The 16,557-nt window shown below is 34.7% G+C and overlaps 1 protein-coding gene across 1 annotated transcript in view; it reads right to left on the bottom strand.

Annotated features, from left to right (window-relative positions):
- Positions 1 to 13,988, bottom strand: part of LOC128202933 (protein mono-ADP-ribosyltransferase PARP12-like) — a 107,418-nt gene extending 93,430 nt beyond the window's left edge. Inside the window, exon 1 of the mRNA XM_052904116.1 lies at positions 13,851 to 13,988. The gene's annotated coding sequence lies outside the window, so the exon portion shown is untranslated. The remainder of the gene's footprint in view (positions 1 to 13,850) is intronic.
- Positions 13,989 to 16,557: the final 2,569 nt, after the last annotated feature.

Raw genomic sequence — 16,557 nt, 5'->3', positions numbered from 1 at the left:
ATGTGATGGCTCTGAACATCTGTGTGAAGTATTAAGTCAATTGAATGAATGGTATTGGAGTTTTAAGTGAAAATCCCAACTTGCCCTAAAACTTTAACCTGCCCTAAAACTTTAACCTAAGTCAATCAGGGGCCATAACTTCTATTTATGATAATATGGAGTTATGTAACCTCATTGTGGGATGGTCCTGAACAACTGTGTGAAGTATTAAGTCAATTGAACAAAGGATATAGAAGTTATTAATAAATTTTCCAGCTTGCCCTATAATTTTAACCTAAGTTCCATAGTCAATCAGGGGCCATAATCTGTGTAAAGAATAAAATGGAGTTATCTTACCTCATCATGTGATGGCCCTGAACAACTGCGTAAAGTATTAAGTCAATTGAAAGTAGGGTATTGGACTTATAAGTGAAAATCCCAACTTGCCCTAAAACTTTAACCCGACGCCGACGCCGACGCTTGGGCGAGTAGTATAGCCCACCTATTCTTCGAATAGTCGAGCTAAAAACTGTTGGGTCAGAGACTATTTTGTAGTTAGATTCTGGTAACTCGAACAAGTGATATTTTCAGGCCTTAGTCCTATGTGGTGCTCTCACAAAGGGCTTTGCATGCATACACAACTCACACCCAATGATTAATATACAAGTCATAACATAATTTTTGAAAGGCTGACGACCAAGCCATAACTTGTCATTACCTTACATAGTCATGCCAAAGGTCACCATTTTCCACCCTGGCGATTGGCACAATAGCCACTGTGTTAGGCATTGTCTCAAAAAAATTGCTTTCAATCTTATTTTACTCAGTCTTCATACTGGGATTTCGCTCATCCAGCTGAAAACCGAGATATTTAAATATGAGATTTAGTTTTAGTATGATATGAATAATCTCACTCAGCTATCACGACACTGTCACACTTGACTTTGCAGACTTCAATGCCACATACCACAAATTAGGACCACAAGCTTTTTTTAAAGGGGCATTACTCAATTTAAGTATAAGCATAATGCATGTTTTAAATGATAAGATGATTAGTAAGTTCATGAGTATATGGGTGAATTGAAAACATAGACGTGACATTGGTGTCAAAATTAAACATTGAATGCCCAAAGTGATTTTAGTCGATTTTGTATCCAATATATTCAGGTTTATTTTCTTAAATTATCAAATGGATAGGTAAACAATAAACGTGATTTTTTTAACATTTAATAATGATTTTAATGAACTTTTTATGAACTTGATAACACATTTTAAAGGAACATATAAACAACAAAATGATACTGTTTTCTTCTATTTAAGTAATTTTAAGTACATATTGAACTAACAATATGACTGAACATTGATGACACAATCACCAAAACCTGCGAAATATAACATTTTAAACTATTTGCTGTCCTGTTATTTCATAACAACACTCCAAAAAGTTTGTATAACTTTACAAAGTATCATGGGATATAAGTAAAAAGACATGTTTAGAAAAATGTAAGTCAAAATGAAGGTTATTGCAGAATTTCATCAAGCCTGAATTAAAATTGACTTTAATACAGCTTATACAATACATGGCACTTTTGGGGCTATTTTTGTACACTCATTTAAGTTAATTTGTAACATTATCAAATGTCATGACCAACATCATTATGCAACAGTCAATATGAATATATTAAAGAAAAATGATGCCTAATTGTTGTTTTATTTCAAGGTTCAATATTACATTGATGAAATAAAATATTTTCATACATAAAATTATACTCAAATCGTAATATTAAACCTGTAATGGTGAGGTTAGTGCATATTTGCATCCTCAAAATTATTTAAGGGCCATGTTCATTTTAAGACTCCCTTAAATTGTTCAATCCAAGATGGCTGATAATATACAAATGTATTGATGGCAGACATGCTAATAAATGAATAGCAGCAGAAAATTTGGTCATACATGTATATCATATATCTTAAGTATTATTCAAATTTTAAAATGGCTGAGAAGTTGAAATGTCACGCGAAAATCAGTACACTCCGGACATTTTGGCGACTTTATTCTTAGGCATTTTTGAACAAGTGAATAAAACTTTCCAGCAGCAACACACACCATAAAAAACACTTAATGAGCTTAAAGTTGAGCTCATGGACCTCTGTTATAAAAGTTTATAAAAAAATGGAATAAGCTTCATTTTTTTAAATCACCCATATCTACAATGTGTTTTGCTTTATGGCCAAAGGCTTAAATGGACAAGACACCAGATGACTGCAAGAAAAACAGAAAAATATCAAAAACTTACATAAATTAATATCATTGTGTACAACACATTGAATCTAAATTACTGATATATTTTTCACACGTATCTTTCAAATTGTTTGTATAATTTTCTCATTCGCAATTTATCACGCTACATTCACATGCTAAATATAGACTCATTAAACTGGAAAACCATTATGGGCTATTTTTAAACAGGTAAACTCAGCTGAGACAGTTAAAATTACATTATCTCAAGCATTTAAATGATGTATTATCAGCCTCATACTATCTCGTATTGACGATTCTAGTCTTGTCTGGAGGATATACTGTATTTGCCGATTTCGGAAACATTAAGCGTCTAGTCCCTTTAGGTCTATTAAAGCATGACAACATCAGAGCTATGAGAACTTTCTCTGTAAAACAATGAAGCTCAAATCCCTACTTCTTCATATACCAGGGATATTTATTAAATATAAGAGCGCTGCAAAGCCAACAGTCCTCTGTTGTGTTCGGGCGTTTATGAGGCCTAACTAAACTCTTATGAAAGCCAGAGTTATGGGCCTTGGAGAGCATGGCTTTTGAGTAATGGCCACGGTTCATGTTTTTGAAGGCTGACGACAAAGTTGACAAGGCTATGACATTGCTTTATTTGCTTTGAAAGGTAATATGAATTAAGGCGCTGCCTCTACGGGCTTGAAGTGTTATTGCCGGAATCGTAGTTCTTTTTATGAAACACATGTTGTACAATACATCGCGGCCGGCATTTTTGGCCTCTCGGGCCATCAAGAACAACTAGCTGTTTTATATAAACAAGTCGCAAACTTTTCAGTACATGTTCTTTCAAGTTAAGCACAGAGCCTTAATTTATGAATATTCATATGGCAAGGACGAAGAGGCTTTTTTGAATGTGCTTTTCAGCTGTATAATAATTTTTATATCGGGTCTACAGTCCAGTACAGTCCATACTTTTAGTGTGTGTATACCACGTGATAAATTGCGTCATAAATGATACGTCGGAAGGCAATATTTTGATTTGAAAAAATACTTTAAACAAAGATAGCTTTACTATTTCTTCATCATTGTAAATGAAACATAGCGCAGTCTACGCCGATTACGGAGCCCTATCTTCGTTCTTTAACCAAATTTTGATTGCGAGTTTAGATTCTTAAAACACTTCGACAAACCTTTTTCACCATATAGCCGTCTGACGGAGCACTGTCAAAACATTATTTTGGAAACAGGTGGTATATACTAGTGATGGGCCGATGATCGCCGATAATCGATTATATCGGCAGACATTCGTAATTTGGGGATCGGCGACCTTATCGTTCCATAATCGAATAATCGAAAAAAAAAGGTTTGCTTGAATCCAATAAATTTCCAACTTTATATAGAGCAGTAACTTAGATCTAAGGGAAGTAACCGATACTTTGAGTTTTAACAGTACTTTCATTTAGTTTTTCTTTGCGTTCAAATAGCTTTATGATGGCGGACGGCCAGGGGGGACATCGATCTATAAATATTTGATTACCCTGGATATCGGTCGTCCAGGTGCTGGACAAGAGCAAATTATTCCAGCAAAATGGTTAGGGTCATTCAAGCCCAGATTCTTATGAAACTAGGCTTGATCGACCCCAACTGTGCTCACATATTGAAATGAACGTCAAGATCAATGTAAAAACTGTTTGAAGAAGGGAAATGTTTGCCGTCCAACTCCGAAAGTACGTGAGAAACGTTTTGCTTATTTAATTTCCAATTACTCGTTATTTTTAATAGCTTATGACATCCAAAACCAATGTGTTATGTCTCATTTTTTTTCAATTTAATTTTCAAAACCGGTTTAATTAAGCACCAATTGTAGTTTAAAATAATAGACGTGTTATACGGGATTCTTCCAATCCCTAACGTCGAAACGGGAATGTGCAAAAAACGGGGGGTGTTTTAAAAATATTGAAATTGTTTTAAGTGAAGTATATTTTATGGTTGAAATTGATCATAAAGAGTTATATTCATATTCTAACATGTAAGTGTAATGTTATTTTGCACTAAACAAGCATTTAATGCATTAAAACAAGTTGTTTACCTTTCCAATAAAACGAAAGTTGACTGACACAGTCAACAATTATGCGAAGGGGAACAACTCGATACAATCGTAATAACTCGGCCTCCTCCGACAAAGCTTCGAGATAGACCTCGTTATACAATCGTAACAGCTCGGCCATGGCCGAAATGTTCCGAGCGATTTAAAACTGTGCCCTGAAGCCTTGCAGGTGCCCTTCATGTATATATCGTTATGTTTTGACAGAATGAAATGAAGAAAAGCCGTCAAATTCATAATTATAAGTTGGATATTTATTTTTTGTGTGCGGAACTAATATAGAATAACATTATCTGGTAATATTTCTTAATTTTATGATATTTTATAGACGCTATATGCTTTCACCCGGAATCATGATCGGAACAACTACCCACTTTTGATACTAAACAATTTGTACGTGAAGGATTTGCCATATCAAAAATCTAAAAAAAATCCGTCAACGTACAATTATTTGGACTACAGTCAATTGTATCCAAGCCCCCCCCCCCCCCCCCCCCATTATTCAATATGCCAAAAATAATACCTGTTTTCTGACTGAAGCATAAGAAATGAAATACACGTGAAAACTAAGGTCCTTATTGATATATACATCAGAAAATGATGCTTTTGTGATACTGTCCGATTACAGCCGATTAATCGGATAATCGATCAATCAGGGTATCTGATTAATTGATTATGAAAATATAAAACCGATTGCCCATCACTGGTATATACACACTGTACTTTGCATGGTCTCTTAGTATTTTGATTAGTAATGCACCAGTCAATTGTAACCACGGCTCCCCAGGGCCGGGGAATAGCGGGGAGGTTGAATTTCGGTCCAGCCAACCCCGGCTAAAATCACCGCCCTGCGGGTACGAACAGATGGTAAAATCCCCGCCAAGAGCCCCCGTACCCCAGGGACCCTAGGTAAGGCCCATTCCCCGCTATATTTAAAGCGAAGACAAAACCACCGCATTCAACCGGCACTCCGGGGCCACCCGAAAGGTAAAAACACGGCCCATTTCCCGGGCTATCCCCGGTATACACCCGGACCTGGGGGGGGGGGGGGCATGGTTACAATTGACTGGTGCATAATTAAGACTATAGTATCCATTTCATAAAATATGTTGATTTAACTGCAACATTAGTAAAACATTTCTTTGAACAAATACACCTGAAAGGTAAAAACACGGCCCATTTTCCTGGCTATCCCCGGTATACCCCGGACCTGGGGGGCGTGTTTACAATTGACTGGTGCATAATTAAGACCAAAGTGAAAGAAATCGGCTAAGTAGTGTGAAGGAAATGGTTCCTATTACCAGATGTAAATCCTTATAAGTATTGGTCTTTCACACTTTCCATAAAGCATGCAGTAAGTATTTCACAGTTTATTTATGAGTCCTTAATTTACATAGATACACTATCTACATACATTTATAAACTAAAGCTATAAAATATGAGATAAATATGCACATGGCCATTGTAAATGAGTAATGTGAAATGCATACAGTTATGTGGCAGTAGACAAATTATCAATTATTATAAACAAGAACTAGGTAGCATATAATTATAGTGAGGATAAAACATTAGCATTCAGCTGATACTGAAGACATTTTTTTTAAAGTAAAAGATGAGTATATATTCTTGTAACAATAACATTTAATACTCATATTTGAAGATTTAACATCAACACTATCCATTTCATAAAATATGTTGATTTAACTGCAACATCAGTAAAACATTCCTTTGGCCAAATACATGAGTATAATTCCTGATTAACAGTAATTAAAACAATTATTTTAATATCACATGTCAAAAGCATTATCACATTTGAAAAAACTATATTGTTTACACAGAAAATAATACAAATAAAATAAAAGTTAAGGAAGTTTTTTATAAAAAATATGAATGCAATAAATTGCCCATTGAGGGAAGGGTCAATCATAAGAACATTACTCAACTTTTATTAAAACTTCATTTTTTCAAACCAAAATATTTAAGGGGTTTACTTCCATTTTCAAAAACTAGTAACTAGTATATTTTTTAAAGCACATTTCAATATCTGCAATATATTTCCATCACATAAGTGTTTCGTTTATAGTATAATTGTAGAATAAGTCAGTAATTAGAAAATAAATATATATAAAAAGTAACAGAAAAAATGCATGATTTTTTTTTAATTAAGGAATGAATTGCGGGGTTGATGTCATTATCGGGGTATGAACGCAATTGGGTTGGTCAATGTGTGTGGAGTCCGAAGGACTCCACGCGTACTTTGACCAACCCAATTGCGTTCATATCCCCGATAATGACATCAACCCCGCAATTCATTCCTTATATTTACACCAATAGTTCATTATTTCATTCAAGAATTATTATAAAAATACTCCATTTCATTTAAGAAAACCTTTCAGTAATCCGTTCTTACCCATTCTGTAAATAGAACGACCTGACTATAACCGGAAGCATTTTTTTCAAATGACGTCACAATAACGCGGGAAAAGGTCAACCACTTGAAATCACTTTAAAACGTAAAATTGAAACACTTCTGGTACCGATATATTTAAAATATAATACACTAACACATTTAAAAATGTTGATCTTTATTTTACGGGACCTGCACACACAATACAACCAAAAATAAGATCAATAGCTTTCATGTTTATTGTTATGCAATGAATTACGATCCGAACATATCCGAAAATGTTGCGTTCATCGATTGATGAACGCAATTGCCGAAAGGCAGTTCATTAAAGGAATGGAAGTTGAGGTGTAAATATTTGAAAATGAAAACAAAAGTGAGCCTTACAAGTTTCAAATATTGTATCATTTGAATGTGGAGGGCAACATAAGTGAATGAATAAGTTAATGCTAAAATATATTTAAGGCTTATACTAAGAATAACTGATAATCTATTGAAAAAGAATGGATTGAAAGTTAATACTACATGGTCTTAATTAAGCAGTGTTACGTACATGATTGTCAAGTTTAGAAGTGGTTAATAACTTTCCTGCTTGTACATGAACTAAAGCAAGTACTTTTTGCTTTTGATTGTTTTCCTTTAAAGCATTGATATAAAATAAAGAAATATCCACTTATTTGAGGTTGTCATTTCTGCACACATTTGATTATGGAGGAAAATATCAAAATGCAGTAAAAGTTTTGTTGTTACTTAAAGCTGAACTCTCACAGATTTACTGTTTGACAACTTTTTTTTTAAATTTTGTCTTGGAATTAGATTATTTTGTGTGTAAATATCTGCTTACCAGTGATGAAAGACTGCTGAGAAAAGATCAGATCGCAGATTTTCATATTTCCAATCCACATTTAATGTTTTATGGCTTAAACCGTTATTAACGGTTTATTAAAAATGCATAAAACATCGTTTTTGGGACGGAAATATGAAAAGCTGTGATCTTATCTTTTGTCAGAAGTCTTTTATCATTGGTTTGCAGATATTTACGCAAAAACTTGTTCATTCGAAGACAAAAAATAAAAAAAGTTGTCAAAACGTTCAATCTGTGAGAGTGCAGCTTTAACATCAGAAATCACAATAAATGGGAAAAAAAGGTATCACACATGTCAGAAAATAAATTACATAAAAAGCTGTTTAATTTCTGATAAAAATAGGATAGAAACTCTATCCCTAAACTATGACAAAAACAGTGCTATTACTTTGATATGAAGTCTTCTTAAGCATATAGGTACAATGTTTTTGTCCTGAGTAATATCCCAAAATATGTCATTATATAAATATTTACCCGAATGTTGACAATATGTACTGTCACACTGGAAGCAATGTAATATTTACTTTATTATACCGAACACAGTTACATTTATATACATATATATATATATAAGATTTTTACCATAACACAACTTTCAAGTTTAATCAATTTATTCTGTAATTATTGTTTGTTCACATTAAATAGCTGTCATTTTGTTGCAAATGTCGTTTAGAAATAAGGCAAACACCGGTTGGAACCAGATTCACAATACGTTTTAATAAGCGCTTATCACCTCAGACTTGGGGAAACCAAAATATGCCTATTTTAAGAAGCGCATGCTATGTGGCGTGAGACCACAGTTATTTTTCATATATGTTTCATTTAGACACTAACTTGGCTTCTTACTTTTAAACAGTCCCAACTGAAAACCAAGTAACTGGCTGCTGTAGAACAATCCAAGACACAAAATTTAATAACAAGAAAACATTGGGTGGACTATAGCGTTTTCTCACAAAATTGAGTAGTAAGACATGACCCTGAATTCAAGACGGAATAAGGCTACAAACAACCAATTTACAAAGTTCCACAGGCAATGATTTTTCCAATTTTTACACTGAAATCTATCAGTTTTTGCAATACAGTGTCAAATTATGTTAAGCTCTATGCAAAAAGGCCGCCTGTTTCTTCTCTTTCATTCAACTTTAAAAAAATATTGATACTTGAACACAAGCACTCTTTTTTCTATATTCACATCCGGATCTTGGTCAACAGGGGGCAGATAACTGTGGTCTTGAGCCTATTTAAGCAACATTTTTTTCAGAAACAGACTTCAAAACTGCTATAGGTCAACTTAAGGCTATGTGAAACATATACTGAAAGTTTGGCAATGATATATTAAACACTAAATGAATGAGACAAGTATTAGCACCTGTGGTATTTTCATAAAAAAGCAGAAACAGCTATTTCCCTCAAATGGTAAGCCGCAAACCTTTGAAGAGCCATTATTTCCTTATGCATTGGAATAATTTGACTAAGTAAAGTTTTCCTTGTAGCTTTGAATAGTGTCTATAGAACAGACCACAAAAATGGCCTGCCTACTCTTTTAATAGTTTTTTCTAAGCAAAAAAATGTTTTTCCACTTCATCGGCTTAGTGTTTTATATAAAAAAATGACATAGAGCCAAACTGAAATCCTTCAACTTGTAAAAATTTTGCTTTTCTGGTCCACTTATATACAAAGGTAACAGAACTGTTCAGTTTAACAAAAGAAATTTAATGATCATGTGTTTATAGACAGTCTAAACACCACTATATGCCAAATTGTTTGCGTCTGGGACAAATGGCGCAACAAAGGGAATGGAAAAAATCCCACCAAAACTGAAAGGTTCATGACAACTGCTAGTGTTTTCATTATTGAGGTGGCTACATGATGTAGAAAATGCAGAGATAGCATTATTATGCCCATTTTTAAAAACTTAGATAGGCTAGATTTGGCATTAAATTCAGAGTACAGCACTTCACCATTGTCTATCAGTTGCTTATTTGCTATAAATCTCACTCTTTGGAATCATTTACACACAAACAAATACTACATAGTTGACTAACATCTTCATTCTTCTGAAATATTGGATTCAGTGCTGCATCTCCTGGATTCAGATTGCAGGACTACCGCCGGGGAAAAAAGGCGCAGCTAACTGGAGCTTATTGGCACATCATGATCTGCAAGCAAGACACAAAAGCAATGTTTTACACTAATAAAACTTTCTGTCACTACTGTTAAAGTTTGATAAAGGCCTGTAAACACTCATTTGAGGCATACACAACCTATTATGTAGTCATCAATGTGATAAATATGCAGAAAAGTTCATGAATTCAAGGATTTTCAGGACAAATGTTATGAAATATATAGTCTTTTGGACATTTTGCAATCAGTTTTTAACAACTCAAAGTTTAATCTCATCTTATTGAGTACCCAGATGCATTTTGAAAGCATTAAAACCAGACATGCATTTCTTCTGACTTTGAGACGGTATTCGTTTCTCGGAAATCCTTGCCGAGAGCAGGTATGGAAAACCACACGAGACCACATTTTGACCAGCACTGGTTCTTGTCCTTGAAAATTCCTCTGTGGCTACAGCAACCAGGCTGGCTATTGAAATAAGCAATAAATTAGGGATTTTAAGACATTTATAATGAATTAAGGTTGTTTTTTAATGCATAAAGGGAAAAGGCTCTTATCTTTATGAAAGCGGCTCACTTTTTTATTTCTTTTGCCTTGAGAAATGTCAAGTTTTTCAATGTATAGACTGAATAAATGAATGAATTAATGAATATATATGAATGGTTGATAGAATTGATTAATGAATTAATGAAAGGTGGCATTATTTCTTTAAAATGGGGATCTCATTGTGTTGCTGTGATTGTTGAAGTAGATGTTTTCTTGTCCATAAGCTGAAAATCATATGCACACTAATGCTTCAGTCAATTGTACCCACGCCCCCCCCCCCAAGGTCCGGGGGTTAACCGGGGAAAAGGGCCGTGTTTTAACTTTCCAGGTGGCCCCGCAGGGCCGGGTGACCGCGGTGGTTTTGCCATAGCGCCAATTTTAGCGGAGGTGCGGGGGCATTTGGCCGGGGTTTAACCATCAGTTCGTCCCCGCAGGGCGGGGATTTTACCCCGGGTTGGCTGGACTGAAAGTCAAAGTCCCGGCTTATCCCGGACCAGGGGGGGGGGCGTGGTTATAATTGACTGGTGCAAAAATAAAACATCATTCTGCATCAAATATGTAGTAAGTTTTGATTAATTGCTTATAGAATTTGCAATTTATGTAATGTTTGCTTAAAAGAGCAAACAAAATGTGCGAAGAGATGCACAATACAGACCAAAGACTAATACAAGTCAGCAGCTTCATTAGAAAATAATATTATTATCAAAGCCGCACCAGAAATGATTGACAAACAACATGAAAGAAATTCATTTAGAAATGGATCAAACAGTATCAATGGGCTTATATGACCAAACTTACTCACTTTATACTTCAGTTTGGATACAATTTTCCATTATATGATCTTGAAGTGCTAACAAATTTTAGCATGTCGGCATGTTGGCATACACTAAGTACAGCTCGGCGGGGTGGCAGGCGGGCTGTCTGGCTGGTTCATCAGCATTTCCTCCCGGGTCTGTTTATAATAGGAATGAAAATAACACAACACCTTCCCAAACAAACAATCATTGACACCCTTATAGTATATACAACATACTCAATTAACACATCTCTGGCCTACCAGTTTAAATTGATGGGATTCAATATTTATTTGAGAGCTGGCTGAAATTTCAAACAGTAAAAAATATCTCAATATGTTTGAAACAGTGAAAGATTGTTTTTATTGTTCATAAATGTCTATAAATCACCACAAAGCATATATAATAAAAATGTTTTGAATTTTGCTATGCCTATGCGTTACTATATTAGAGCTGGCTTTGTAAATGTCTTGTTAATTTTACATAAACAATATATCTTTTTTTAAGTAACTCATATAGACTGTATTTTATGAACAAATTGAGAAGAAAATATTTCTCTGCCATATTCTATCTCAAGTCGAAACAGCTATTAGGAAGAGTAAATTGCACACTGAATGAAGAAGAATCACTGATCTACAAGCAATTGTTAAAAACGTCTGAAAAATATTGCAAAAAACGCCACTGTTTTTGAGCTAAACTGATGACCCCGCATTTTCTAATTAAATGCAGGAGAAAAAAGGTATTATTAACATTGCTTGTTGGGAGGGATTTTGTCGGGAGGGGAAACCCACCCCATTTAAATAATTAATTACTTAAATGCCATTTTTTACTTTGTAGGAAAGAGTTTGTCTAAATCTGTCTTGCATGCTTAAACATGCATTCAGCTGATTAAGTTTGAACAGAGGTTAACTTAAAGAAATTCTGTGCGGAAATATGTGCCAGTTTAAGCGAGACATGTCAATACATTTCATCTCGCCTAAAGGTATCCTTCTGAAAACCTTGTTAAAAAAATCACCGGTAAGACGCTGTAAGCTCTAGCGTTATCATGTAATTCTGCCAAAAAGAAACACTGCCTTTTATGCTTAAAACTCCTCCGGGTTCAAATTCTATAATACTCACATTATAATACTTGTTGAAACCAGGTCAAACATGCCAAATTTGATGGTTGTTGGGAGGGGATACCCCTCCCGAACCCTCCCCTGTCAATCACATTATGAATTACTAAACATTTGATTTTATTGTTTGTGCTGAAGTGGTTTTTCTGTAATTTCATTCATACATCTTTATCGCTTAAAGTATTCGCGAGTTATCTGCCCCACTCCGCCATGACAAAAATATTAATTAAATACTGTAAACTTTTTTTTAATTTTTAAACTGGGCATAATTACAATCAGGTTACCCACAATCGTGTTAGCAGTAAGAGAGCAGGAGTGCCTACATGTCGACCTAAATGGTTAAAGGGACTGTGTCACAGATCGATGCCAAGTTTTTGCTATTTTTCGACAATTTTCTTTTCCTTTCGCTATTTTATCATCTGTGAGACAGCCCCTTTAATGGTCGGACGAGTCTAGTCTGTGTAAGTTGAAACCAGCTGCCCATTTAACTCAGTTGGCAAGAGCGCCGTGCTAGTGTTCCTGCGGTCGTGAGCCTGAGCCCCACACCAGGCTCACTTTTCTTCTCAGGTTTACCATAGGCATGCACAATGATTTTTAATGAAAAAGGAATGTTTTTTTAAGATTTAGTTTTCACTACTTAAGTTTTAACTTTTATTATTCAATACTTTAATTTTACAATACAATACAACGAAGTACACAATCGCACAGTTAACAATTAGTTTGGCACACAAGCGCAAGTCACATAATAAAAAATATGTGATTTGGCATGTATAGTGATGAGTCATAAATTATGACATGAAGGTCATATCTGGATACCGATTGCATCAATTTAGCTTGTTCATTATCCGTAAAAACCAACGTTATGTCATTATGGTGTCCAAACAGCAACGTATGAACGATTGAATTTACAAGTATAATTCTTAGTACAACTCACCGTGAAAGCAACGTTAAATCCGTGTTATTGCATCATGATGAAAGTTTCAATATAATAGACACATTGAAGACGTCACGCGCACCTGCAATGTGCCTATATGCAAATCATTGTTTACATCACCTGTCGTAAAATGCGCATAAATACATTTAACTTAATTATTTAGATATACAGTTTAAACGGTATTTTATAAGATGTGGGGTAAAAAAACACAATTGTTATGACAACCCTGTTCGATTTGTATTATTATTGCAGAGTTATGAAATATAATTTCCGGTCAAAAAAAGTACTCTTTAGACGTGTATTCATTATATGTGTTATCCACTCCTTTTATGGAAGTGCCGAAGGTGGATTGTACATGTACCTCGGGTATTTCCGTATTGATTTTCATTGGTTAACGGAGGTCAAACCCCGCCCTAAACCTTATACAATTTGCTTGCCGGCATGCATGCGCTTTATATGAACAATGTATGACGAGCTTGTCTGGTTCTCATTTTCACGGTTCAGTGGTGCCCAAATTTTTTAATGCCTATCACTCCGGCAAAAAAGAAGTAGTCCCTTGCATACACGTACACACCGTAAGAGGGCTTGTACAGACAAACGCTTCGCGTTTGTCTTCAAGCCCGTATTACAAACACCTCATTTAAGATAACAGATTTTATGGACTAAACAATATCATTATAGAAGGCTTAAATAGCAAGCACACGTACAGAAGACAGAAAAAATCACAAAATTATATTTACCTTCAGAAATAAATCACCAACGTTTTAAACTTAAATAATTCTGTTTGTTAAGACTTAAAGTGTTTACGTGCAATCAGGCAAATGTTTATTGACAACTAGCACCTTCACTATGAATGGAATATAGGCTTATTTAACGATATTTGAATAGTTTAAAGCAGACTAATAATGAAGTTTAAAATCGACCTGGTAGCGCAATACGACGTATGTAAGATATAAATTCGATAAGATATCATTCAATTATTGCATGTTTCGTAATGATAGATTATAAATATCTTCAATGGCTGAGAGTGCAAGATAGGTTCATCCCGACCCGAGCGCAGGGTGTTTTGCGGAAACGAGGTTTACCGAGTTTCCGCAAAACACCCTGCGTGAGGGTCGGGATGAACACGAGCGGCTATGGTAGATGCTTTTTCTCCCACCTCAGTTAAACAAAATTAAGCAAAAATGTATTTTTTGCTGGAACTATTTTGTGCGTGGTGAAAATAAATGCGTATAGATATTTGATAATTCATGGTTGTCATGGATATGCTGGCAGTGATTCAGGTTATGTTACTAGTCAAATCGGTCTTAAAATAGTTCGGAGGAGAGTGGAGCATTATTTCTTGAAATATGCGTGAAAACTTTTTTATGGTGACATTTGAAGCGAGAAATAGTTAATTAGCATTCTAAATATTGCCACAAGACAAGGTTTCCATGATGCTATAGACGACTGTCTTCTCAATTAAAATGGAGTGCCATACGGGCATTTTATTTTCGCCCGTGGGCAAGATAAGAATTTCTAGCATGGTTAAATTATTGGATCTATTTATCTGAGGTCGAAGAAAACTTTTTCCTAAAGATGTCATAATGCTTATTTTAGGGTTTCTAAAGGATAAAGCTTGCAGATCGGAGAAGCCTCGCACCGACACATCTTTAAGAATACCAAAAATAAATTATATTTGTCTTAGTGTTCAGCAGGAAGTGCTTCGCGAACGCCTCTACACAAGACAGGGCGCATGCTCGAGCTCTTACTATCTTTGGCACTCCAGCGTATCATAACCTATATGATACCCTGAGCAAATTGGCTAGGGAAATCATAATCTTGAAAATTCATAAGCATTTTCCGACTAGTGAAATAGCCGATAATAAAATGAAAGTATATCCTTTGTGAAGAGCTACCGGCATATTTAACAATATCCTGCCTAAAACGATTTGTAAGCCGTGATCTCATTGGATTATTTCGAACCGAGATTACATCCGTAACTTCTCCGCCATTTCTGCACTGCATGAGCTGTGTCTCATGCGACCAATCAAGCGGCTGGATTTCACCATATTAATTATTCATGATTAAGAGATTTTAACAGCTGATATGCCCAGTGTATCATATAGGTAATGATACGCTTGGGTTCCGAGGATGGCTTTTACATAAATCAATTAAAAGCCAATAAATAACAGAATGGGATTTGGTGGTTGTTAAGATATTAAATGGAAATTTGACAGTTGTAATCTGCTAAATGGAGTTTCAGTTGTCAAAGTAAATCTATATGATAAAATGTGAATCTGTCCTTCGTCACATTGGCGGAGGCAAATGCCTGAACACTGAAGCTATATATGCACAGGTGTTTGATATGAATTTTGATAGCATACAAACTACATAAAACTATTAAAAGGGTATCGGTTAAATTTGGACTGTTCATTGTCAGTAATGGTATGTGTAACACTGCCAACGTCTCTGAAATATTCAATATAGCCTCAATTTCGTGTCCTTATGCCAAGATCCTAAGGTATTTCATTGTTTATAATAATTTAAAATTGTTTATACTTTGTGTCAATTTGGATTAATGTTCTGTAGACACGTGTAAAAGTTGCTTAACAAAAGTTCCCGTAAACTGGCTAAGCAATATTCTTTTGTTCAAGAAATATTTAGTAGCATCAGAATGAGAGATGAATAAATTACCATGTTTGCAGGTGTCACTTTTTCAGACAAAGGAATACAACTTATTTTTGGACCGAAATCATGAACACCGCTTTTTTAACTGTAATCATGAATACCAATGTTCAAACTACTATGCATGTTTAAACTTAATATAGAATGTGACATAAGACATATTATATACAAAGGCTCGCTTACTTACATATTTCCTGAACATTTTGAATAAAATTGTGTTTTACATCATGACGACTGTCAGATTTTATTAATTGCAGGTATTTTCCACTAACAAAATTTAAGGAAGGTCCACCTGTTTAACCTGCGTTGCTGGGGAATACACAAATCAATGATATTTCCCGCGTGACATGCATTGCGGGAATGTCCTACCCAAATCATTTATATAAAAAAGATGTATCCGATCATTTTATTTTTGTTAAGGATACTAAAATGATATCATTTAAGAATCAAAACATAAACGCTATTTTTTTTACGAAATTTGCTTTCTTTATTTCAACTGTGACGTGATATCTTGTAGGATGGCGTCATAATTTGTTTATGTTCAGGACATCATTTACTGTTTTTAAAATATTAAGTACATAATGTCTTACAATAGTTTTGTTTTTCACGAAATTAAGAAGAGATATCACGTTTCCCTTCAGATATGTTTGAACGGCGTCGTAATTTTGAAAACCACACAAATAAATGCTTACTCTCTTATTATCCGTCTCTTTATATATAATTAACGTATATTTGCAATTATTTTCAAAAATTCAATGAACTCTGCCGATCTCCAATTTC

This window comes from Mya arenaria, chromosome 9, assembly GCF_026914265.1.
Source record: "Mya arenaria isolate MELC-2E11 chromosome 9, ASM2691426v1".
NCBI classification, from domain to species: Eukaryota; Metazoa; Mollusca; class Bivalvia; order Myida; family Myidae; genus Mya; species Mya arenaria.
Note: the sequence above shows the minus strand (reverse complement) of the source record. Positions and strands in the feature narration are given on the sequence as shown.